The 26,058-nt window shown below is 38.7% G+C and overlaps 1 non-coding gene across 1 annotated transcript; it reads right to left on the bottom strand.

Annotated features, from left to right (window-relative positions):
* Positions 1 to 12,627: 12,627 nt before the first annotated feature.
* Positions 12,628 to 12,731, bottom strand: LOC112716917 (small nucleolar RNA R71). Its single transcript, XR_003160522.1, has one exon. It is a non-coding gene; the product is annotated as a small nucleolar RNA R71 (small nucleolar RNA).
* Positions 12,732 to 26,058: the final 13,327 nt, after the last annotated feature.

The raw sequence follows: 26,058 nt of genomic DNA, 5'->3' as shown, positions 1-26,058 counted from the left end.
TAAAAACATTTTGAAAAACACTAATTGATTTTCGAAAACCAAGAGTGGAAAAGAAATTAAGTGATTTTTGAAAAAGATTTTGAAATTAGAAATTAAAAAGATTTGATTGAAAACTTATTTTGAAAAAAGATGTGGTTAAGAAGATATGATTGGTTTTAAAAAAAGATGTGATTGAGAAGATATGATTTTAAAAACATTTTAAAAAAGATTTGATTTTAAAAAAAAAACAATATCTTGGCTAACAAGAAAAGATGTGATTCAAACATTAAACCTTTCTCAACAGAAAAGGCAACATACTTGAAATGTTGAATCAAATCATTAATTGATAGCAAGTATCTTTAAAAATGGAAAGAAGTTGATTTTGAAAAAGATTTGATTTTGAAAAGATTTTGAAAGCTTAAAAAAATTTGATTTGAAAACAAAATCTTCCCTCTTGTGCCATCCTGGCGTTAAACGCCCAGAATGGTACACATTCTGGCGTTTAACGCCCAAACCACTACCCTTTTGGGCGTTAAACGCCCAGCTAGGCACCCTGGCTGGCGTTTAAACGCCAGTTTGCCTTCCTTACTGGGCGTTTTGAACGCCCAGCTTTTTCTGTGTAATTCCTCTGCTGTATGTTCTGAATCTTCAATTTTCTGTATTATTGACTTGAAAAGACACAAATTAAAAATATTTTTGGATTTTTAATAATGAGGATGTAACTAAAATCAAATAACAATGCATGCAAGACACCAAACGTAGCAGTTTGTATACTACTGACACTAACAAAATGAGAATGTATATGAGACATATAAACACTCAAGTCAATAGAATTCAAAGATCAGAGTAATGAAATCATCAAGAACAACTTGAAGATTAATGAAGACACATGCATGAATGCAAGAAGAACAGAAACATGCAATTGACACCAAACTTAAAATGAGACTCTAGATTCAACAAGAAACATAAAATATTTTTGGTTTTTATGATTTTGTAAATTTTTTTGGATTTTTCGAAAATTAAGTGGAAAAGAAAATAAAGGCATCAAAATTCTTAGTGAGAATTCCAAGAATCATGCAATGTTTAGTCTAAGACTCCGGTCCAGGAATTAGACATGGCTTCATAGCCAGCCAAGCTTTCAAAGAAAGCTCCGGTCCAAAACACTAGACATGGCCAATGGCCAGCCAAGCCTTAGCAGATCACTGCTTCAACAGCAAGATTGATAGAAATCAACAAGCTCTTGTGATGATAGGTTGAAACCTCGGTCCAATAAAATTAGACATGGCTTCACAGCCAGCCAGACTTCAACAGATCATCATGAAACTCTAGAATTCATTCTTTAAGAACTCTGAAGAAAAATACCTAATCTAAGCAACAAGATGAACCGTCAGTTGTCCATACTCGAACAATCCCCGGCAACGGCGCCAAAAATTGGTGGATGAAATTGTGATCACTACAACTTCGCACAACTAACCAGCAAGTGTACTGGGTCGTCCAAGTAATAAATCTTACGCGGGTAAGGGTCGATCCCACAGAGATTGTTGGTATGAAGCAAGCTATGGTCACCTTGTAAATCTTAGTCAGGCAGACTCAAATGGTTATGGATGATGAATAAAACATAAAGATAAAGATAGAGATACTTATGCAATTCATTGGTGGGAATTTCAGATAAGCGTATGGAGATGCTGTGTTCCTTCCGTCTCTCTGCTTTTCTACTGTCTTCATCCAATCCTTCTTACTCCTTTCCATGGCAAGTTGTATGCAAGGGTTTCACCGTTGTCAGTGGCTACCTCCCATCCTCTCAGTGAAAATGTTCAACGCACCCTGTCACGGCACGGCTATCCATCTGTCGGTTCTCAATCAGGTCGGAATAGAATCCAGTGATTCTTTTGCATCTGTCACTAACGCCCATCCCTCAGGAGTTTGAAGCTCGTCACAGTCATTCAATCATTGAATCCTACTCAGAATACCACGGACAAGGTTTAGACCTTCTGGATTCTCTTGAATGACGCCATCAGTTCTAGCTTATACCACGAAGATTCCGGTTAAAGAATCCAAGAGATATCCACCCAATCTAAGGTAGAATGGAGGTGGTTGTCAGGCACACGTTCACAGGTGAGAATGATGATGAGTGTCACGGATCATCACATTCATCAAGTTGAAGAACAAGTGATATCTTAGAACAAGAACAAGCGGAATTGAATAGAAGAACAATAGTAATTGCATTAATACTCGAGGTACAGCAGAGCTCCACACCTTAATCTATGGTGTGTAGAAACTCCACCGTTGAAAATACATAAGAACAAGGTCTAGGCATGGCCGTGAGGCCAGCCTCCCAATGAGGGTTCAATCATAAAAACATGATTAAAAGATGAAAATACAATAGTAAAAGGTCCTATATATAGAGAACTAGTAGCCTAGGGTTTACAGAGATGAGTAAATGACATAAAAATCCACTTCCGGGCCCACTTGTTGTGTGCTTGGGCTGAGCATTGAAGCATTTTCGTGTAGAGACTCTTCTTGGAGTTAAACGCCAGCTTTGGTTCCAGTTTGGGCGTTTAACTCCCATTCTTGTACCAGTTCCGGCGTTTAACGCTGGGAATTCTGAGGGTGACTTTGAACGCCGGTTTGGGCCATCAAATCTTGGGCAAAGTATGGACTATCATATATTGCTGGAAAGCCCAGGATGTCTACTTTCCAACGCTTTTGAGAGCGCGCCAATTGGGCTTCTGTAGCTCCAGACAATATACTTCGAGTGCAGGGAGGTCAGAATCCAACAGCATCTGCAGTCCTTTTTAGTCTCTGAATCAGATTTTTGCTCAGGTCCCTCAATTTCAGCCAGAAAATACATGAAATCACAGAAAAACACACAAACTCATAGTAAAGTCCAGAAAAGTGAATTTTAACTAAAAACTAATAAAAATATACTAAAAACTAACTAGATCATACTAAAAACATACTACAAACAATGCCAAAAAGCGTACAAATTATCCGCTCATCATGATGCCCTACATACAGCTTGCCATGGAAAGGAGTAGGAAGGATTGGATGAATGTAATAAGAAAATAGAGATTCGAGAGGAGCACAGCATCTCCATACGCCTATCTGAAATTCCCACTATTGATTTACATAAGTATTTCTATCCCTTTTTATTTTATTTATCTTTTAATTATCTAATCCAATTACATTTGACCCTATGAATCCACTTAACTGAGATTTACAAGGTGACCATAGCTTGCTTCATACCAACAATCTCTGTGGGATCGACCCTTACTCACATAAGGTATTACTTGGATGACCCAGTACACTTGCTGGTTAAGTTGAACGGAGTTGTGAGCTTCTCTAACAGTGCCTAGAACTCTTTGATCACAATTTCGTCCACCAGTGATCCCCGAGGTCCCTTTCAAACTCAAAAAGAGTAAATATCCGGAGATCCGACATGAGATCCAAAGAAGAGGTTGGGAAGTTCTTACCAACCCCATTTAACAAGTCAGAATCTTAATGGTTCAAGAGTTCTATGCTGATGCATGGATCACCAAGAACTATGATTAAAGTGTGAACCCGGACCCAAAGAATTGGCTTACAATGGTTCAGGGGAAATGCTTAGATTTTAGTCTGGAAAATATAAGGTTGGCATTCAACTTGCCCATGATGTAAGGAGATGAACACCCCTACACTGGAAGTGTCAACTTTGATCAAAGGTTGGACCAAGTCCTCATAGACATTTGTGAAGAGGGCGCTCAATGGAAGAGAGATTCAAGAGGGAAGTCGGTTCAACTGAGAAGGCATGACCTCAAGCCCATGGCTAGGGGATGGTTGGAGTTTATCCAACGCTCAATCATTCCCACTAGCAACCGGTCCGAAGCTACTATAGACCGGATGATGAGCGGATAATTTATACGCTTTTTGGCATTGTTTTTAGGTAGTTTTTAGTAAGTTCAAGCTACTTTTAGGGATGTTTTCATTAGTTTTTATGTTAAATTCACATTTCTGGACTTTACTATGAGTTTGTGTGTTTTTCTGTGATTTCAGGTAATTTCTGGCTGAAATTGAGGGACTTGAGCAAAACTCTGATAGGAGGCTAACAAAGGACTGCTGATGCTGTTGGAATCTGACCTCCCTGCACTCAAAATGGATTTTCTGGAGCTAAAGAACTCCAAATGCCGCGCTCTCAACGGAGTTGGAAAGTAGACATCCAGAGCTTTCTAGCAATATATAATAGTCCATACTTTATTCGGACATTGACGACGTAAAGTGGCGCTCAACGCCAAGTACATGCTGCTGTCTGGAGTTAAATGCCAGAAACACGTCACAACCCGGAGTTGAACGCCCAAAACACGTTATAACTTGGCGTTCAACTCCAAGAGAAGCCTCAGCTCGTGGATAGATCAAGCTCAGCCCAAACATACACCAAGTGGGTCCCGGATGTGGATTTATGCATCAATTACTTACTCATGTAAACCCTAGTAGCTAGTTTAGTATAAATAAGACTTTTTACTCGTGTATTAGTCGTCTTTTGACCATTCGGTCTTTTGATCACATTCAGGGGGCTGGCCATTCGGCCATGCCTGAACCTTTCACTTATGTATTTTCAACAGTGGAGTTTCTGCACACCATAGATTAAGGGTGTGGAGCTCTGCTGTACCTCAAGTTTCAATACAATTACTATTACTTTCTATTCAATTCTCTTTTATTCCTATTCCAAGATATACGTTGCACAACACTTTGATGAATGTGATGATCCGTGACACTCATCATCATTCTCACCTATGAACGTGCGTGACTGACAACCACTTCTGTTCTACTCTAGGCCGGGCGCATATCTCTTAGATTCCCCAACAGAATCTTCGTGGTATAAGCTAGATAGATGGCGGCATTCATGGGGATCCGGAAAGTCTAACCTTGTCTGTGGTATTCCGAGTAGGATCCCGGGAATCCGGAAAGTCTAACCTTGTCTGTGGTATTCCGAGTAGGATTCCGGTATTGAATGACTGTGACGAGCTTCAAACTCCTGAAGGCTGGGCATGATGACAAACGCAAAAGAATCAATGGATTCTACTCCAACCTGATTGAGAACCGACAGATAATTACCGTGCTGTGACAAAGCATTTGGACTATTTTCACTGAGAGGATAGGATGTAGCTATCAACAAGGGTGATGCCTCCAGACGATTAGCCGTGCAATGACAGCGCATACGACCATTTTCCCGAGAGGATTAAAAGTAGCCATTGATGATGGTGATGCCCTACATACAGCTTGCCATGGAAAGGAGTAAGAAGGATTGGATGAAAGAAATAAGAAAGTAGAGATTCGAAAGGATTCTAGCATCTCCACACACCTATCTGAAATTCCCACTATTGATTTACATAAGTATTTCTATCCATTTTTATTTTATTTATCTTATCTAATCCAATTACATTTGACCCTATGAATCCATTTAACTGAGATTTACAAGATGACCATAGCTTGCTTCATACCAACAATCTCTGTGGGATCAACCCTTACTCATGTAAGGTATTACTTGGATGACCTAGTACACTTGCTGGTTAAGTTGAACGGAGTTGTGAGCTTCTCTAACAGTGCCTGGAACTCTTTTATCACAATTTTGTCCACCAAGTTTTTGGCACCGTTGCCGGGGATTGTTGAGTATGGACAACTGACGGTTCATCTTGTTGCTCAGATTAGGTAATTTTCTTTTCAAAATTTCTTTTTCAAAAATCTTTTTCAAAATTTTTCTTTTCTTTTTCGTTTTTCTAATAATGTTTTTCGAAAAAATTAATAAAAATCCAAAAAAAATTCATAAATTCATAAAAACCAAAAATATTTTGTATTTCTTGTTTGAGTCTTGAATCAATTTTTAAGTTTGGTGTCAATTGCATGCTTTAAAAAATTTTTGCATTTTTCGAAAATCTCATGCATTCATAGTGTTCTTCATGATCTTCAAGTTGTTCTTGACAAGTCTTCTTGTTTGATCTTGATGATTTCTTGTTTTGTGTTGTTTGTTGTTTTTCATGTGCATTTTTCGTTTGTTAGAGCCCATGCATTAAAGATTTCTAAGTTTGGTGTCTTGCATGTTTTCTTTGCATCAAAAATTTTTCAAAATTATGTTCTTGATGTTTATCATGATCTTCAAAGTGTTCTTGGTGTTCATCTTGACATTCATAGTGTTCTTGCATGCATCTTGTGTTTTGATCCAAAATTTTCATGTTTTGGGTCATGTTTGTGTTTTTCTTTCTCATAATTAAAATATTCAAAAATCAAAAAAATATCTTTTCCTTATTTCCCTCCAAATTTTTGAAATTTTGGGTTGACTTGGTCAAAAATTTTTAAAAATTAGTTGTTTCTTACAAGTCAAGTCAAAATTTCAATTTTAAAAATCTTATCTTTTCAAAATCTTTTTCAAAAATTATATCTTTTTCATTCTTTCCTATTTTTCGAAAATTTCAAAAATCTTTTTCAAATTATTTTCAAAATCTTTTTCTTATCTTTTACATCATATTTTCGAAAATTAGCTAACAATTAATGTGATTGGTTCAAAAATTTGAAGTTTGTTACTTTCTTGTTAAGAAAGGTTCAATCTTTAAGTTCTAGAATCTTATCTTGTAGTTTCTTGTTAGTTAAGTCATTTTAAAAATTAAATCTTTTTCAACAAATCTTTTATCTTATCGTTTTCAAAAATTTTATCTTTTTCAAAATTTGATTTCAAAATATCTTATCTAACCTCCTATCTTCTTATCTTTTCAATTTTTGATTTCAAATCTTTTTCAATCAACCAACTAACTTTTTGTTTGTTTCTTATCTTTTTCAAAACCAACTAACTACTTTTCCCTCTCTAATTTTCGAAAATATCTCATCTCTTTTTCAAAAATTCTTTTTGTTTTAAATTTTAATTTTAATTATGTCTTATATCTAATTTTCAAAAATTACTAACACTTCTCTTCACCTCTCTTCATCCAAATATCCGAACCCCCTCTTCTACTTTCTTCTCCCCTTTCTTTTTCTACTAACATAAAGGAATCTCTATACTGTGACATAGAGGATTCCTCTTTCTTTTCTTGTTTTCTTCTCTTTCATATGAGCAGGAACAAGGATAAAGGCACTCTTGTTGAAATTGATCCAGAACCTGAAAGGACTCTGAAGAGAAAATTAAGAGAAGCTAAGTTACAACAATCTAAAGGTAACCTTTCAGAAATATTAGAACAAGAGAAGGAGATGGCAGCCGAAAATAATAATAATGCAAGGAGAATGCTTGGTGACTTCACAAAGCCAACGTGCAAGTTTGATGGAAGAAGCATCTCCATTCCTGCCATTGGAGCCAATAATTTTGAGCTGAAACCTCAGCTAGTTTCCTTAATGCAACAAAACTGCAAGTTTTATGGACTTCCATCTGAAGATCCTTATCAGTTTTTAACTGAGTTCTTGCAGATCTGTGAGACTGTAAAGACGAATGGAGTTGATCTTGAAGTCTACAAACTCATGCTTTTCCCTTTTGCTGTAAGAGACAGAGCTAGAATATGGTTGGATTCACAACCCAAGGATAGCCTGGACTCTTGGGATAAGCTGGTCACAGCCTTCTTGGATAAATTCTTTCCTCCTCAAAAGCTGAGCAAGCTGAGAGTGGATGTTCAAACCTTCAAACAAAAAGATGGTGAATCCCTTTATGAAGCTTGGGAAAGATACAAGCAGCTGACCAAAAGATGTTCATCTGACATGTTTTCAGAATGGACCATATTAGATATATTCTATTATGGCCTGTCTGAATTTTTGAAAATGTCATTAGACCATTCTGCAGGTGGATCTATTCACCTAAAGAAAACGCCTGAAGAGGCTCAAGAACTCATTGATATGGTTGCAAACAACCAATTCATGTACACTTCTGAGAGGAATTCCATGAATAATGGGATACCTCAGAAGAAAGGAGTTCTTGAAATTGATGCTCTGAATGCCATATTGGCTCAGAACAAAGTGTTGACTCAACAGGTCAACATGATCTCTCAAAGTCTGAATGGATGGCAACATGCATCCAACAGTACTAAAGAGGCAGCTTCTGAAGAAGCTTATGATCCTGAGAACCCTGCCATGGCAGAGGTTAATTACATGGGTGAACCTTATGGAAACACCTATAACCCATCATGGAGAAATCATCCAAATTTCTCATGGAAGGATCAACAAAAGCCTCAACAAGGCTTTAACAATGGTGGACGTAATAGGCTGAGCAATAGCGAGCCATATCCATCATCTTCTCAGCAACAGACAGAGAATTCTGAACAAAACAATTCTAATTTAGCCAATATAGTCTCTGATCTGTCAAAGGCCACTTTCAGTTTCATGAATGAAACAAGATCCTCCATCAGAAATCTGGAGGCACAAGTGGGCCAGCTTAGTAAGAAAGTTATTAAAACTCCTCCCAGTATTCTCCCAAGCAATACAGAAGAGAGTCCAAAAGGAGAGTGCAAGGCCATTGATGTGATCAATGTGGCCGAATGCACAAGGGAGGAGGAGGACGAAAATCCTAGTGAGGAAAACCTCCTGGGACGTCCTTCAAGCAAGAAGGAGTTTCCTATTAAGGATCCAAAGGAATCTGAGGCTCATACAGAGACCATAGAGATTCCATTAAATCTCCTTCTGCCATTCATGAGCTCTGAAGACTATTCTTCCTCTGAAGAGGATGAAGATGTGACTGGAGAGCAAGTTGCTCAATATTTAGGAGCTATCATGAAGCTGAATGCCAAGTTGTTTGGTAATGAGACTTGGGAAAGTGAACCCCCCTTGCTCATTGATGAGCGGATAATTTATACGCTTTTTGGCATTGTTTTTAGGTAGTTTTTAGTAAGTTTGAGCTACTTTTAGGGATGTTTTCATTAGTTTTTATGTTAAATTCACATTTCTGGACTTTACTATGAGTTTGTGTGTTTTTCTGTGATTTCAGGTAAATTCTGGCTGAAATTGAGGGACTTGAGCAAAACTCTGAAGAAGGCTGACAAAAGGACTGCTGATGCTGTTGGAATCTGACCTCCCTGCACTCGAAATGGATTTTCTGGAGCTACAGAACTCCAAATAGCGCGCACTCAACGGCGTTAGAAAGTAGACATCCAGAGCTTTCCAGCAATATATAATAGTCCATACTTTATTCGGAAATTGACGACCTAACTTGGCGTTGAACGCCAAGTACAAGCTGCTGTCTGGAGTTAAACGCCAGAAAAACGTCATGATCCGGAGTTGAACGCCCAAAACACGTCATAACTCGGAGTTCAACTCCAAGAGAAGCCTCAGCTCGTGGATTAATCAAGCTCAGCCCAAGCATACACCAAGTGGGCCCCGGAAGTGGATTTATGCATCAATTACTTACTCATGTAAACCCTAGGAGCTAGTTTATTATAAATAGAACATTTATCTATTGTATTAGATATCTTTGATCACTTTAGGTCTTTGATCAGTCGGTCTTGTGACCACATGGGGGCTGGCCATTCGGCCATGCCTGAACCCTTTGCTTGTGTATTTTCAACGGTGGAGTTTCTGCACACCATAGATTAAGGGTGTGGAGCTCTGCTGTACCTCAAGTATTAATGCAATTCTATTCTCTTTTATTCAAATCTCTCTTATTCTTATTCCAAGATATTCATTCGTACCCAAGAACATGATGAATGTGATGATAAGTAACCCTCATTATCATTCTCACTTATGAACGCACGTGATTGACAACCACTTCCGTTCTACCTGCAACAGAGCTTGAATGTGTATCTCTTAGATTCCCCAACAGAATCTTCGTGGTATAAGCTAGATAGATGGCGGCATTTATGAGGATCCGGAAAGTCTCACCTTGTCTGTGGTATTCCGAGTAGGATCCTGGGAATCCGGAAAGTCTAACCTTGTCTGTGGTATTCCGAGTAGGATTCCGGTAATGAATGACTGTGACGTGCTTCAGACTCGCAAGTGCTGGGCGTTAGTGACAGACGCAAAAGAATCAAGGGATTCTATTCCAGTAGGAGCGGGAACCAACCAGTGATTAGCCGTGCTGTGACAGAGCGCGTGAGCGTAGTTTTCACTGCGAGGATGGGATGTAGCCATCAACCATGGGTGATGCCTCCAGACGATTAGCCATGCGAGTGACAGCCGCAGAGGATCATTTTCCCGAGAGGATTGAAAGTAGCCACCACTGATGGTGAACCCCTATACACAGCTTGCCATGGAAAGGAGTAAGAAGGATTGAGTTGAAGCAGTAGGAAAGTAGGCGTCCTTGAGCTATACAGTATCTCCATTCGCTTATCTGAAATTTCCACCAATGAATCTGCATAAGTATTTCTATCCTTTTTATTATTTATTTTCTTATTTCTATTTTCGAAACCATAAATCAATTTAATCTGCCTAACTGAGATTTACAAGGTGACCATAGCTTGCTTCATACCAACAATCTCTGTGGGATCGACCCTTACTCACGTAAGGTTTATTACTTGGACGACCCAGTACACTTGCTGGTTAGTTGAACGGAGTTGTGTCCACTCGTGCCAATTTCAAATTCCATAAAAGTACAATTTAAAGAATAGTGATCACAATTTCGTCCACCAAGTTTTTGGCGCCGTTGCCGGGGATTGTTCGAGTATGGACAACTGACGGTTCATCTTGTTGCTCAGATTAGGTAATTTTCTTTTCAAAAACTTTTTCAAAAATTTTTCTTTTCTTTTTCGTTTTTCCAAAAATGTTTTTCAAAAAAATTTAATAAAAATACAAAAAAAATAGAAAATCATAACAATCAAAAATATTTTGTGTTTCTTGTTTGAGTCTTGTGTTAATTTTTAAGTTTGGTGTCAATTGCATGCTTTTAAAATTTTTCTTGCATTTTTTTCGAAAATCTCATGCATTCATAGTGTTCTTCATGATCTTCAAGTTGTTGTTGATAAGTCTTCTTGTTTGATCTTGATGATTTCTTGTTTTGTGTTGTTTGTTGTTTTTCATATGCATTTTTTGTTTATTAGAGTCCATGCATTAAAGATTTCTGAGTTTGGTGTCTTGCATGTTTTCTTTGCATCAAAATTTTTTCAAAAATATGTTCTTGATGTTCATCATGATCTTCAAAGTGTTCTTGGTGTTCATCTTGACATTCATAGCATTCTTGCATGCATTCATTGTTTTAATCTAAAAATTTCATGCATTGAGTATTTTTGTTGTTTTTCTCTCTCATAATTAAATTTTCAAAAATCAAAAAAATATCTTTTCCTTATTTTCCTCCAAAATTTTCGAAATTTTGGGTTGACTTGGTCAAAAATTTTTAAAATTAGTTGTTTCTTACAAGTCAAGTCAAAATTTCAATTTTAAAAATCTTATCTTTTCAAAATCTTTTTCAAAAATCATATCTTTTTCAATTTTTTTTATAAATTTCAAAAATTTCAAAAATCTTTTTCAAAATATTTTCAAAATCTTTTTCTTATTTTTATATCTAATTTTCGAAAATATGCTAACAATTAATGTGATTGATTCAAAAAGTTGAAGTTTGTTACTTTCTTGTTAAGAAAGGTTCAATCTTTAAATTCTAGAATCTTATCTTGTAGTTTCTTGTTAGTTAAGTCTTTTTAAAGATTAAATCTTTTTCAAAATATCTTTTTATTAAAATTTTTATCTTATCTTTTTATCTTTTATCTTATCTTTTTCAAAATTTGATTTCAAAATATCTTATCTAACTTCTTATCTTCTTATCTTTTTCAAAATTTGATTTCAAATCTTTTTCAATCAACTAACTAACTTTTTGTTTGTTTCTTATCTTTTTCAAAACCACCTAACTACTTTTCCCTCTCTAATTTTCGAAAATTCTCCCTCTCTTTTTCAAAAATTCTTATTGTTTCAAGTTTTAATTTTAATTTTAATTCATCTTTAATTTTCAAAAATACTAACCCCTTTTTCAAAAATTATTTTCGAAATTTCTCTTCTCTTATCTTATTCTATTTAATTAATTAATTACTAACACTTCTCTTCACCTCTCTTCATCTAAGAATCCGAACTTCTTATATCCCTTGTATTTGGATTCTTCTACCCCTTTCTTCTTCTACTAACACAAAGGAATCTCTATACTGTGACATAGAGGATTCCTCTTTCTTTTCTTGTTTTCTTCTCTTTCATATGAGCAGGAACAGGAAAAAGGGCACTCTTGTTGAAATTGATCCAGAACCTGAAAGGACTCTGAAGAGAAAATTAAGAGAAGCTAAATTACAACAATCCAGAAACAACCTTTCAGAAATTTTCGAACAAGAGAAGGACATGGCAGCCGAAAATAATAATAATAATGCAAGGAGAATGCTTGGTGACTTCACAAAGCCAACGTCCAAGTTTGATGGAAGAAGCATCTCCATTCCTGCCATTGGAGCCAATAACTTTGAGCTTAAGCCTCAACTAGTTGCATTAATGCAACAAAACTGCAAGTTTTATGGACTTCCATCTGAAGATCCTTATCAGTTTTTAACTGAGTTCTTGCAGATCTGTGAGACTGTAAAGACGAATGGAGTTGATCCTGAAGTCTACAGACTCATGCTTTTCCCTTTTGCTGTAAGAGACAGAGCTAGAATTTGGTTGGATTCACAACCTAAGGATAGCCTGGACTCCTGGGATAAGCTGGTCACTGCCTTCTTGGATAAATTCTTTCCTCCTCAAAAGCTGAGCAAGCTGAGAGTGGATGTTCAAACCTTCAAACAAAAAGATGGTGAATCCCTCTATGAAGCTTGGGAAAGATACAAGCAATTGACCAAAAGATGTCCATCTGACATGTTTTCGGAATGGACCCTATTAGATATATTCTATTATGGTCTCTCTGAATTTTCGAAAATGTCATTGGACCATTCTGCAGGTGGATCTATTCACCTGAAGAAAACGCCTGAAGAGGCTCAAGAACTCATTGACATGGTTGCAAACAACCAGTTCATGTATACCTCTGAGAGGAATTCTGTGAATAATGGGATACCTCAGAAGAAAGGAGTTCTTGAAATTGATGCTCTGAATGCCATATTGGCTCAGAACAAAGTGTTGACTCAACAGGTCAACATGATCTCTCAAAATCTGAATGGATTGCAACATGCATCTAACAGTACTAGAGAGGCAGCTTCTGAAGAAGCTTATGATCCTGAGAACCCTGCCATGGCAGAGGTTAATTACATGGGTGAACCTTATGGAAACACCTATAACCCATCATGGAGAAATCATCCAAATTTCTCCTAGAAGGATCAACAAAAGCCTCAACAAGGCTTTAACAATGGTGGACGCAATAGGCTAGGCAATAGCAAGCCATATCTATCATCTTCTCAGCAACACACAGAGAATTCTGAAAAAAACACTTCTAATCTAACCAATATAGTCTCTGATCTATCAAAGGCCACTTTTAGTTTCATGAATGAAACAAGATCCTCCATCAGAAATTTGGAGGCACAAGTGGGCCAGCTGAGTAAGAAAGTCATTGAAACTCCTCCCAGTATTCTCCCAAGCAATACAGAAGAGAATCCAAAAGGAGAGTGCAAGGCCATTGATTTAGTCAATATGGCCGAATGCACAAGGGAGGAAGAGGACGAAAATCCTAGTGAGGAAGACCTCCTGGGACGTCCCTCAAGCAAGAAGGAGTTTCCTATTAAGGATCCAAAGGAATTTGAGGCTCATATAGAGACCATAGAGATTCCATTAAATCTCCTTCTGCCATTCATGAGCTCTGAAAACTATTCTTCCTCTGAAGAGGATGAAGATGTGACTGGAGAGCAAGTTGCTCAATATTTAGGAGCTATCATGAAGCTGAATGCCAAGTTGTTTGGTAATGAGACTTGGGAAAGTGAACCTCCCTTGCTCATTAGTGAACTAGATACTTGGATTCAGAAAACTCTACCTCAAAAGAAACAAGATCCTGGCAAGTTCTTAATACCTTGTACCATTGGCACCATGAGCTTTGAAAAAGCTCTATGTGATCTGAGGTCAGGGATAAATCTTATGCCACTCTCTGTAATGGAGAAGCTGGGGATCATTGAGGTACAACCTGCCTTGTTCTCATTACAATTGGCAGATAAGTCCTTGAGGCAAGCTTATGGAATAGTAGAGGACGTGTTAGTAAAGATTGAAGGCCTTTATATCCCTGCTGATTTCATAATCTTAGACACTAGGAAGGAAGAGGATGATTGCATCATCCTTGGAAGACCTTTCCTAGCCACAGCAGAAGCTGTGATAGATGTCAACAGAGTTGAATTAGTCCTTCAATTGAATGGGGACTACCTTGTGTTTAAGGCACATGGCCATCCCTCTGTGACAAAAGAGAGTAAGCAGGAAGAGCTTCTCTCAGTTCAGAGTCAAGAAGAGCCCACACAGTCAAACTCTAAGTTTGGTGTTCAAACCCCATATCCAAACTCTAAGTTTGGTGTTGGGACTACACACTAACATTGACCTGATCATCTTGTGGCTCCATGAGAGCCACTGTCAAGCTATTGACATTAAAGAAGCGCTTGTTGGGAGGCAACCCAATTTTAATTATCTAATTTTTATTTTATTGTTATTTTGTGTTTTATTAGGTACATGATCATGAGGAGTCACGAAAAAAATCAAAAAAAATTAAAAACAGAGTCAAAAACAGAAGAAAAAAATTTTTCACCCTGGAGGTCGCGCAGACTAGAGTTCAACGCCAGTAAGATGCATCTGGCTGGCGTTCAACGCCAGAACAGAGCACCATTCTGGCGCTGAACGCCAGAAACAAGCAACATCCTGGCGCTGAACGCCAGGAATGTGCCTAGAGGAGACAAACTGGCACTGAACGCCAGCAACAAGCATGAAACTGGCGTTCAATGCCAGAAACATGCTTTACATGGGCGTTGAACGCCCAAAACGTGCACCAATGGGCGTTTAAACGCCAGAATGATGCACGAAGGCATTTTACATGCCTATATGGTGAAGGAATGGTATTTCTTTTCACCTCAGGATCTGTGGACCCCACAGGATCACCTCAGGATCTGTGGACCCCACAGGATCCCCACCTACCATATTCCCACCTTACCTTTTAATCCTAATCACACTCTCCTAATCCTAAATCTCATTTTCCTACTCCCCATGTCACACTTCCCAACACCCATCACCAATCACCTCAATTCCTCTTCCCAATTACCCCATTCACCATTCACATCAACCCACTCTTCCCCATAAACCCCACCTACCTTCATCAAATTCAAATTCAACTTCCCACCCATTCCCACCCAAAATGGCCGAACACCCACCCTCCCTCTCCCTATAAATACCCTTCCATTCGACTTCATTTTCACACAACACAACCCCTTCTTCTCCCCCTTAGCCGAACCTACCTCTCTCCCTCTCTACCATATTTTCTTCTTCTTCTTCTTCTCTTCTTTTCTTTCTTGCTCGAGGGTGAGCAATATTTTAAGTTTGGTGTGGTAAAAGCATAAGCTTTTTGTTTTTCCATTACCATCAATGGCACCTAAGGCCGGAGTATCCTCTAGAAAAGGGAAAGGGAAGACAAAAGCTTCCACCTCCGAGTCATGGGAGATGGAAAGATTCATCTCCAAGAGCCATCAAGACCACTTCTATGATGTTGTGGCAAAGAAGAAAGTGATCCCCAAGGTCCCTTTCAAGCTCAAAAAGAATGAGTATCCGGAAATTCGACATGAAATCCAAAGAAGAGGTTGGGAAGTCCTAACCAACCCCATGCAACAAAACGGAATTTTGATGGTTCAAGAGTTCTATGCCAATGCATGGATCACTAGGAACCATGATCAAAGTATGAACCCGAATCCAAAGAACTATCTCACAATGGTTCGGGGGAAATACTTAGATTTTAGTCCGAAAAATGTGAGGTTGGCGTTTCACTTACCTATGATGCAAGGAGATGAACGCCCCTACACTAGAAGGGTCAACTTTAACCAAAGGTTGGACCAAGTCCTTATGGACATATGTGTGGAAGGAGCTCAGTGGAGAATAGATTCCAAAGGCAAGCCAGTTCAACTAAGAAGACTGGATCTCAAGCCTGTGGCTAGAGGATGGTTGGAGTTCATTCAACGCTCCATCATTCCTACTAGCAACCGATCTGAAGTTACTGTGGATCGGGCCATCATGATCCATAGCATCATGATTGGAGAGGAAGTAGAAGTTCATGAGGTCATCTCCAATGAACTCTACAAAATAGCCGGCAAGCCCTCACCCATGGCAAGGCTAGCCTTCCCTCACCTTATATGTCATCTATGTTACTCAGCTGGAGTTATCATAGAAGGAGATGTCTCCATTGAAGAAGACAAGCCCATCACCAAGAAAAGGATGGAGCAAGCAAGAGAAGCTCCTCACGGCCCTCAAGAAGTGCATGAGGAAGCTCATCATCAACAAATTCCTGAGATGCCTCAAGGAATGCACTTTCCTCCCAACAACTATTGGGAGCAACTTAACACCTCCTTAGAAGATTTGAGCCACAATATGGAACAATTGAGGGTGGAACATCATGAGCACTCCATCATTCTCCAAGAAATAAGAGAAGACCAAAGAGCAATGAGGGAGGAGCAACAAAGGCAAGGAAGGGACATAGAAGAGCTGAAGAACATCATTGGTCCTTCAAGAAGAAGACGCCACTAAAGGTGGATTCATTCCTTGTTCTTTATTTCTTTCTGTTTTCGGTTTTTTGTATTATGTTTATCTATGTTTTGTGTCTTTATTTCATGATCATTAGTATGTAACCATGCCTTAAAGCTATGAATAAAATCCATTAATCCTTCACCTCTCTTAAATGAAAAATGTTTTAATTCAAAAGAACAAGAAGTACATGAATTTCGAATTCATCCTTGAATTTAATTTAATTATATTGATGTGGTGGCAATACTTTCTGTTTTCTGAATGAATGCTTGAACAGTGCATATTTTTGATCTTGTTGTTTATGAGTGTTAAAATTGTTGGCTCTTGAAAGAATGATGAACAAAGAGAAATGTTATTGATGATTTGAAAAAAATCATGAAATTGATTCTTGAAGCAAGAAAAAGCAGTGAAAAAGGAAGCTTGCGAAAAAAAAATATAGAAAGAAAAAGAAGGAGCAGTAGAAAAAGCCAATAGCCCTTAAAACCAAAAGGCAAGGGTAAAAAGGATCCAAGGCTTTGAGCATCAATGGATAGGAGGGCCCAAGGAAATAAAATCCAGGCCTAAGCGGCTAAATCAAGCTGTCCCTAACCATGTGCTTGTGTCATGAAAGTCCAAGTGAAAAGCTTGAGACTGAGTGGTTAAAGTCGTGATCCAAAGCAAAAGAGTGTGCTTAAGAGCTCTGGACACCACTAACTGGGGACTCTAGCAAAGCTGAGTCACAATCTGAAAAGGTTCACCCAGTTATGTGTCTGTGGCATTTATGTATCCAGTGGTAATACTGGAAAACAAAGTGCTTAGGGCCACGGCCAAGACTCATACGTAGCTGTGTTCAAGAATCAACATGCCTAACTAGGAGAGTCAATAACACTATCCCAAATTCTAAGTTCCCAGAGACGCCAATCACTCTAAACTTCAAAGGAAAAAGTGAGATGCCAAAACTATTCAGAAGCAAAAAGCTACAAGTCCCGCTCATCTAATTAAATTAATATTCATTGATATTTTAGAATTTATAGTATATTCTCTTCTTTTTATCCTATTTGATTTTCAGTTGCTTGGGGACAAGCAACAATTTAAGTTTGGTGTTGTGATGAGCGGATAATTTATACGCTTTTTGACATTGTTTTTAGGTAGTTTTTAGTAAGTTTGAGCTACTTTTAGGGATGTTTTCATTAGTTTTTATGTTAAATTCACATTTCTGGACTTTACTATGAGTTTGTGTGTTTTTCTGTGATTTCAGGTAAATTCTGGCTGAAATTGAGGGACTTGAGCAAAACTCTGAAGAAGGCTAACAAAAGGACTGCTGATGCTGTTGGAATCTGACCTCCCTGCACTCGAAATGGATTTTCTGGAGCTACAGAACTTCAAATAGCGCGCACTCAACGGCGTTGGAAAGTAGACATCCAGAGCTTTCCAGCAATATATAATAGTCCATACTTTATTCGGAAATTGACGACCTAACTTGGCGTTGAACGCCAAGTACAAGCTGCTGTCTGGAGTTAAACGCCAGAAAAACGTCATGATCCGGAGTTGAACGCCCAAATCACGTCATAACTCGGAGTTCAACTCCAAGAGAAGCCTCAGCTCGTGGATTAATCAAGCTCAGCCCAAGCATACACCAAGTGGGCCCCGGAAGTGGATTTATGCATCAATTACTTACTCATGTAAACCCTAGGAGCTAGTTTATTATAAATAGAACATTTATCTATTGTATTAGATATCTTTGATCACTTTAGGTCTTTGATCAGTCGGTCTTGTGACCACATGGGGGCTGGCCATTCGGCCATGCCTAAACCCTTTGCTTGTGTATTTTCAACGGTGGAGTTTCTACACACCATAGATTAAGGGTGTGGAGCTGTGCTGTACCTCAAGTATTAATGCAATTCTATTCTCTTTTATTCAAATCTCTCTTATTCTTATTCCAAGATATTCATTCGTACCCAAGAACATGATGAATGTGATGATAAGTAACCCTCATTATCATTCTCACTTATGAACGCACGTGATTGACAACCACTTCCGTTCTACCTGCAACAGAGCTTGAATGTGTATCTCTTAGATTCCCCAACAGAATCTTCGTGGTATAAGCTAGATAGATGGCGGCATTTATGAGGATCCGGAAAGTCTCACCTTGTCTGTGGTATTCCGAGTAGGATCCTGGGAATCCGGAAAGTCTAACCTTGTCTGTGGTATTCCGAGTAGGATTCCGGTAATGAATGACTGTGACGTGCTTCAGACTCGCAAGTGCTGGGCGTTAGTGACAGACGCAAAAGAATCAAGGGATTCTATTCCAGTAGGAGCGGGAACCAACCAGTGATTAGCCGTGCTGTGACAGAGCGCGTGAGCGTAGTTTTCACTGCGAGGATGGGATGTAGCCATCAACCATGGGTGATGCCTCCAGACGATTAGCCATGCGAGTCACAGCCGCAGAAGATCATTTTCCCGAGAGGATTGAAAGTAGCCACCACTGATGGTGAACCCCTATACACAGCTTGCCTTGGAAAGGAGTAAGAAGGATTGAGTTGAAGCAGTAGGAAAGTAGGCGTCCTTGAGCTATACAGTATCTCCATTCGCTTATCTGAAATTTCCACCAATGAATCTGCATAAGTATTTCTATCCTTTTTATTATTTATTTTCTTATTTCTATTTTCGAAACCATAAATCAATTTAATCTGCCTAACTGAGATTTACAAGGTGACCATAGCTTGCTTCATACCAACAATCTCTGTGGGATCGACCCTTACTCACGTAAGGTTTATTACTTGGACGACCCAGTACACTTGCTGGTTAGTTGAACGGAGTTGTGTCCACTCGTGCCAATTTCAAATTCTATAAAAGTACAATTTAAAGAATAGTGATCTCAATTTCGTCCACCACTCATCAATGAACTAGATACATGGATTCAGCAAACTCTACCTCAAAAGAAACAAGATCCTGGCAAGTTTTTAATACCTTGTACCATAGGCACCATGACCTTTGAAAAGGCTCTATGTGATCTGGGGTCAGGGATAAATCTTATGCCACTCTCTGTAATGGAGAAGCTAGGGATCATTGAGGTACAGCCTGCCTTGTTCTCATTACAATTGGCAGACAAGTCATTGAGACAAGATTATGGAATAGTGGAGGACGTGCTAGTAAAGATTGAAGGCCTTTACATCCCTGCTGATTTCATAATCTTAGACACTAGGGAGGAAGAGGATGAATGCATCATCCTTGGAAGACCTTTCCTAGCCACAGCAGAAGCTGTGATAGATGTCAACAGAGGTGAACTAGTCCTTCAATTGAATAGGGACTACCTTGTGTTTAAGGCACATGGCCATCCCTCTGTGACAAAAGAGAGTAAGCATGAAGAATTTCTCTCAGTTCAGAGTCAAGAAGAGCCCCCACAATCAAACTCTAAGTTTGGTGTTGGGAGGCCACAACCAAATTCTAAGTTTGGTGTTAAGATCCCATATCCAAACTCTAAGTTTGGTGTTGGGACTATACAACATTGACCTGATTACCTTTGTGGCTCCATGAGAGCCACTGTCAAGCTATTGACATTAAAGAAGCGCTTGTTGGGAGGCAACCCAATTTTATTTATCTAATTTTTATTTTATTGTTATTTTATGTTTTATTAGGTACATGATCATGAGGAGTCACGAAAAAATCATAAAAATTAAAAATAGAATCAAAAACAGCAGAAGAAAAAAATTCACACCCTGGAGGAAGCACAGGCTGGCGTTCAACGCCAGTAAGATGCATCTGGCTGGCGTTCAACGCCAGAACAGAGCATCAACCTGGCGTTGAACGCCAGAAACAAGCAACATTCTGGCGCTGAACGCCAGGAATGTGCCTAGAGAAGAAAAGCTGGCGCTGAACGCCAGTAACAAGCATGAAACTGGCGTTCAACGCCAGAAACATGCTTTACATGGGCGTTGAACGCCCAGAATGTGCACCACACGGCGTTTAAATACCAGAATGATGTGCAGGGGCATTTTACAGGCCTATTTGGTGCAAGAATGGAATTTCTTGACACCTCAGGATCTGTGGACCCCACAGGATCCCCACCTAACATATTCCCACCTTACCTCCTAATCTTATTTTTCTCTTCTCCATGTCACACTTCCCAACAACTTCAATCTCTGAATCTCTCCTCTCAATACACACTCCTTCCCAAAACCCTTCACCATTCACATCCATATTTTCTTTCCCACCCAATCCTACCCATATAGCCGAATACACACATCCCTCAATCTCCTCCATATCTTCTTCTTATTCTTCATCTTTTCTTTCTTCTCTTGCTCGAGGGTGAGCAATTTTCTAAGTTTGGTGTGGTAAAAGCATAGCTTTTTGCTTTTCCATAACCATTAAAGGCACCTAAGGCCAGAGACATCCAAAAAAAAAAGAAGAGAGAAAAAAAGGGGAAGAAAAAAGCTTCCACCTCTGAGTCATTGGAGATGGAAAGACTCATGTAAAGGGTCTATAGCTCAGTGGTAGAACATTTGACTACAAATCAAGAGATCCCTGAGATACCTCAGGGGATGAATGGTCCTCCACACAACTATTGGGAGCAACTAAGGATAGGAGCACCAAAATCACTATGGATCATGCAACAGAAGCAAGGAAAAGACATAGAGGAGCTCAAAAAGCACCATTGATCCTTCAAAAAGGCGCCACCCTCACTAAGGTGGATTCATTCCTTGCTCTTATTTCTTTCTGCTTTTCGGTTTTTAGGTTGTATTTATCTATGTTTTGTGTCTCTACTTCATGATCATTAGTAATTAGTAACTATGTCTTAAAGTTATGAATAATTCCATTAATCCTTCACCTCTCTTAAATGAAAAATGTTTTAATTCAAAAGAACAAGAAGTACATGAATTTCGAATTTATCCTTGAATTTAATTTAATTATATTGATGTGGTGACAATACTTTTTGTTTTCTGAATGAATGCTTGAACAGTGCATATTTTTTATCTTGCTGTTTATGAATGTTAAAACTGTTGGCTCTTGAAAGAATGATGAACAAAGAGAAATGTTATTGATGATCTGAAAAATCATAAAATTGATTCTTGAAGCAAGAAAAAGCAGTGAAAAAGCAAAGGCTTGCGAAAAAAAACTTGGCGAAAAAAAATATAGAAAGAAAAAGAAAAAGCAAGCAGAAAAAGCCAATAGCCCTTAAAACCAAAAGGCAAGGGTAAAAAAAAAAGGATCCAAGGCTTTGAGCATCAATGGATAGGAGGGCCCAAGGAAATAAAATCCAGGCCTAAGCGGCTAAATCAAGCTGTCCCTAACCATGTGCTTGTGTCATGAAGGTCCAAGTGAAAAGCTTGAGACTGAGTGGTTAAAGTCGTGATCCAAAGCAAAAGAGTGTGCTTAAGAGCTCTGGACACCTCTAACTGGGGACTCTAGCAAAGCTGAGTCACAATCTGAAAAGGTTCACCCAGTCATGTGTCTGTGGCATTTATGTATCCGGTGGTAATATTGGAAAACAAAATGCTTAGGGCCACAGCCAAGGCTCATAAGTAGCTGTGTTCAATAATCAACATGCTTAACTAGGAAAGTCAATAACACTATCCGAAATTCTAAGTTCCTAGAGAAGCCAATCATTCTAAACTGCAAAGGAAAAAGTGAGATGCCAAAACTGTTCAGAAGCAAAAAGCTACAAGTCCCGCTCATCTAATTATAATTAATATTCATTGATATTTTGGAATTTATAGTATATTCTCTTCTTTTTATCCTAATTGATTTTTAGTTGCTTGGGGACAAGCAACAATTTAAGTTTGGTGTTGTGATGAGCGGATAATTTATACGCTTTTTGGCATTGTTTTTAGGTAGTTTTTAGTAAGTTCAAGCTACTTTTAGGGATGTTTTCATTCGTTTTTATGTTAAATTCACATTTCTGGACTTTACTATGAGTTTGTGTGTTTTTCTGTGATTTTAGGTAATTTCTGGCTGAAATTGAGGGACTTGAGCAAAACTCTGATAGGAGGCTGACAAAGGACTGCTGATGCTGTTGGAATCTGACCTCTCTGTACTCAAAATGGATTTTTTCTAGAGCTACAGAACTCCAAATGGCGCGCTCTCCACGGCGTTGAAAAGTAGACATCCAGAGCTTTCCAGCAATATATAATAGTCCATACTTTATTCGGAAATTGATGACGTAAAGTGGCGCTCAACGCCAAGTACATGCTGCTGTCTGGAGTTAAACGCCAGAAACACGTCACAACCCGGAGTTGAACGCCCAAAACACGTTATAACTTGGCGTTCAACTCCTAGAGAAGCCTCAGCTCGTGGATAGATTAAGCTCAGCCCAAACATACACCAAGTGGGCCCCGGAAGTGGATTTATGCATCAATTACTTACTCATGTAAACCCTAGTAGCTAGTTTAGTATAAATAAGACTTTTTACTCGTGTATTAGTCATCTTTTGACCATTCGGTCTTTTGATCACATTCAGGGGGCTGGCCATTCGGCCATGCCTGAACCTTTCACTTATGTATTTTCAACAGTGGAGTTTCTGCACACCATAGATTAAGGGTGTGGAGCTCTGCTGTACCTCAAGTTTCAATACAATTACTATTACTTTCTATTCAATTCTCTTTTATTCTTATTCCAAGATATACGTTGCACAACACTTTGATGAATGTGATGATCCGTGACACTCATCATCATTCTCACATATGAACGTGCGTGACTGACAACCACTTCCGTTCTACTCTAGGCCGGGCGCATATCTCTTAGATTCTCCAACAGAATCTTTGTGGTATAAGCTAGATAGATGGCGGCATTCATGGGGATCGGGAAAGTCTAACCTTGTCTGTGGTATTCCGAGTAGGATCCCGGGAATCCAGAAAGTCTAACCTTGTTTGTGGTATTCCGAGTAGGATTCCGGTATTGAATGACTGTGACGAGCTTCAAACTCCTGAAGGCTGGGCGTGATGACAAACGCAAAAGAATCAATGGATTCTACTCCAACCTGATTGAGAACCGACAGATGATTAGCCGTGCTGTGACAGAGCATTTGGACCATTTTCACTGAGAGGATGGGATGTAGCTATCAACAAGGGTGATGCCTCCAGACGATTAGCCGTGCAATGACAGCGCATACGACCATTTTCCCGAGAGGATTAAAAGTAGCCATTGATGATAGTGATGCCCTACATATAGCTTGCCATGGAAAGGAGTAAGAAGGATTGGATGAAAGCAATAAGAAAGTAGAGATTCGAAAGGATTCTAGCATCTCCACACACCTATCTAAAATTCCCACTATTGATTTACATAAGTATTTTTATCCCTTTTTATTTTATTTATCTTATCTAATCCAATTACATTTGACCCTATGAATCCACTTAACTGAGATTTACAAGATGACCATAGCTTGCTTCATACCAACAATCTCTGTGGGATCGACCCTTACTCACGTAAGGTATTACTTGGATGACCCAGTACACTTGCTGGTTAAGTTGAACGGAGTTGTGAGCTTCTCTAACAGTGCCTGGAACTCTTTTATCACAATTTCGTCCACCACCGGACTATCATGATTCATAGCATCATGATTGGAGAAGAAGTAGAAGTTCATGAGGTTATATCCCAAGAACTTTATAAGGTGGCGGACAAGTCCTCTACCTTGGCAAAGTTAGCCTTCCCTCATCTCATTTGTCATCTTTGTAATTCAGTTGGAATTAACATAGAGGGAGACATCCTCATTGATGAGGACAAGCCCATCACTAAGAAGAGGATGGAGCAAACAAGAGATCCCACTCATGGACATGAGGAAATTCCTCATCATAAAATCCCTGAGATGCCTCAAGGGATGCACTTTCCTCCACAAAACTATTGAGAACAAATCAACACCTCCCTAGGAGAATTGAGTTCCAACATAGGACAACTAAGGGTGGAGCACCAAGAACATTCCATCCTCCTCCATGAAATTAGAGAAGATCAAAGAATCATGAGAGAGGAGAAACAAAGGCAAGGAAGAGACATTGAGGAGCTCAAGCACTCCATAAGATCTTCAAGAGGAAGAACAAGTCGCTATCACTAAGGTGGACCCGTTCTTTAATCTCCTTGTTCTTTATTTTTCTATTTTTTTCAAAAATTATGCTTTATGTTTTATTTATGTTTGTGTCTTATGATCATTAGTGTCTTAGTGTCTATGCCTTAAAGTTATGAATGTCCTATAAATCCATCACCTTTCTTAAATGAAAAATGTTCTTAATTTAAAAAGAGAAGAATTGCATGAATTTCGAATTTTATAACAGATTAATTATTTGGATGTGGTGGCAATACTTTTGATTTCTGAATGTATGCTTGAACAGTGCATATGTCTTTTGAATTTGTTGTTCATGAATGTTAAAATTGTTGGCTCTTGAAAGAATGATGAAAAAGGAGACATGTTACTGAGGATCTGAAAAATCATAAAAATGATTCTTGAAGCAAGAAAAAGCAGTGAATTCAAAAAAAAAAAGCAAGCAGAAAAAGCCAGTAGCCCTTTAAACCAAAAGGCAAGGATAATAAAAAGGATCCAAGGCTTTGAGCATCAGTGGATAGGAGGGCCTACAGGAATAAAATCCTGGCCTAAGCGGCTAAACCAAGCTGTCCCTAACCATGTGCTTGTGGCGTGAAGGTGTCAAGTGAAAACTTGAGACTGAGCGGTTAAAGTCATGATCCAAAGCAAAAAGAGTGTGCTTAAGAACCCTGGACACCTCTAATTGGGGACTCTAGCAAAGCTGAGTCACAATCTGAAAAGGTTCACCCAGTTATGTGTTTGTGGCATGGATGTATCCGGTGGTAATACTGGAAAGCAGAGTGCCTTGGGCCACGGCCAAGACTCATAAAGTAGCTGTGTTCAAGAATCATCATACTTAACTAGGAAAATTAATAACACTATCCGGATTCTGAGTTCCTATAGAAGCCAATCATTCTGAACTTCAAAGGATAAAGTGAGATGCCAAAACTGTTCAGAGGCAAAAAGCTAAACGCCCCGCTCATCTAATTAATAATGATCTTCATAGATATTTTTGGAATTCATTGTATATTCTCTTCTTTTTATCCTATTGATTTTCAGTTGCTTGGGGATAAGCAACAATTTACGTTTGGTGTTGTGATGAGCGGATAATTTATACGCTTTTTGGCATTGTTTTTAGTATGCTTTTAGTATGTTTTACTCATTTATGTAAACCCTATGCTACTAGTTCTCTATAAATAGGACCTTTTGCTATTGTATTTGGGGAGAACCTTTCAATCTTCGGATCATCTTTTGATCATGTTTTTATGATTGAACCCTCTTTGGGAGGCTGGCCATTTGGCCATGCCTAGACCTTGTTCTTATGTATTTTCAACGGTAGAGTTTCTACACACCATAGATTAAGGTGTGGAGCTCTGCTGTACCTCGAGTATTATTGCAATTACTATTGTTCTTCTATTCAATTCAGCTTATTCTTGTTCTAATATATCACTTGTTCCTCAACTTGATGAATGTGATGATCCGTGACACTCATCATCATTCTCACCTATGAACGT

This window comes from Arachis hypogaea, chromosome 1, assembly GCF_003086295.3.
Source record: "Arachis hypogaea cultivar Tifrunner chromosome 1, arahy.Tifrunner.gnm2.J5K5, whole genome shotgun sequence".
NCBI classification, from domain to species: domain Eukaryota; kingdom Viridiplantae; phylum Streptophyta; class Magnoliopsida; order Fabales; family Fabaceae; genus Arachis; species Arachis hypogaea.
Note: the sequence above shows the minus strand (reverse complement) of the source record. Positions and strands in the feature narration are given on the sequence as shown.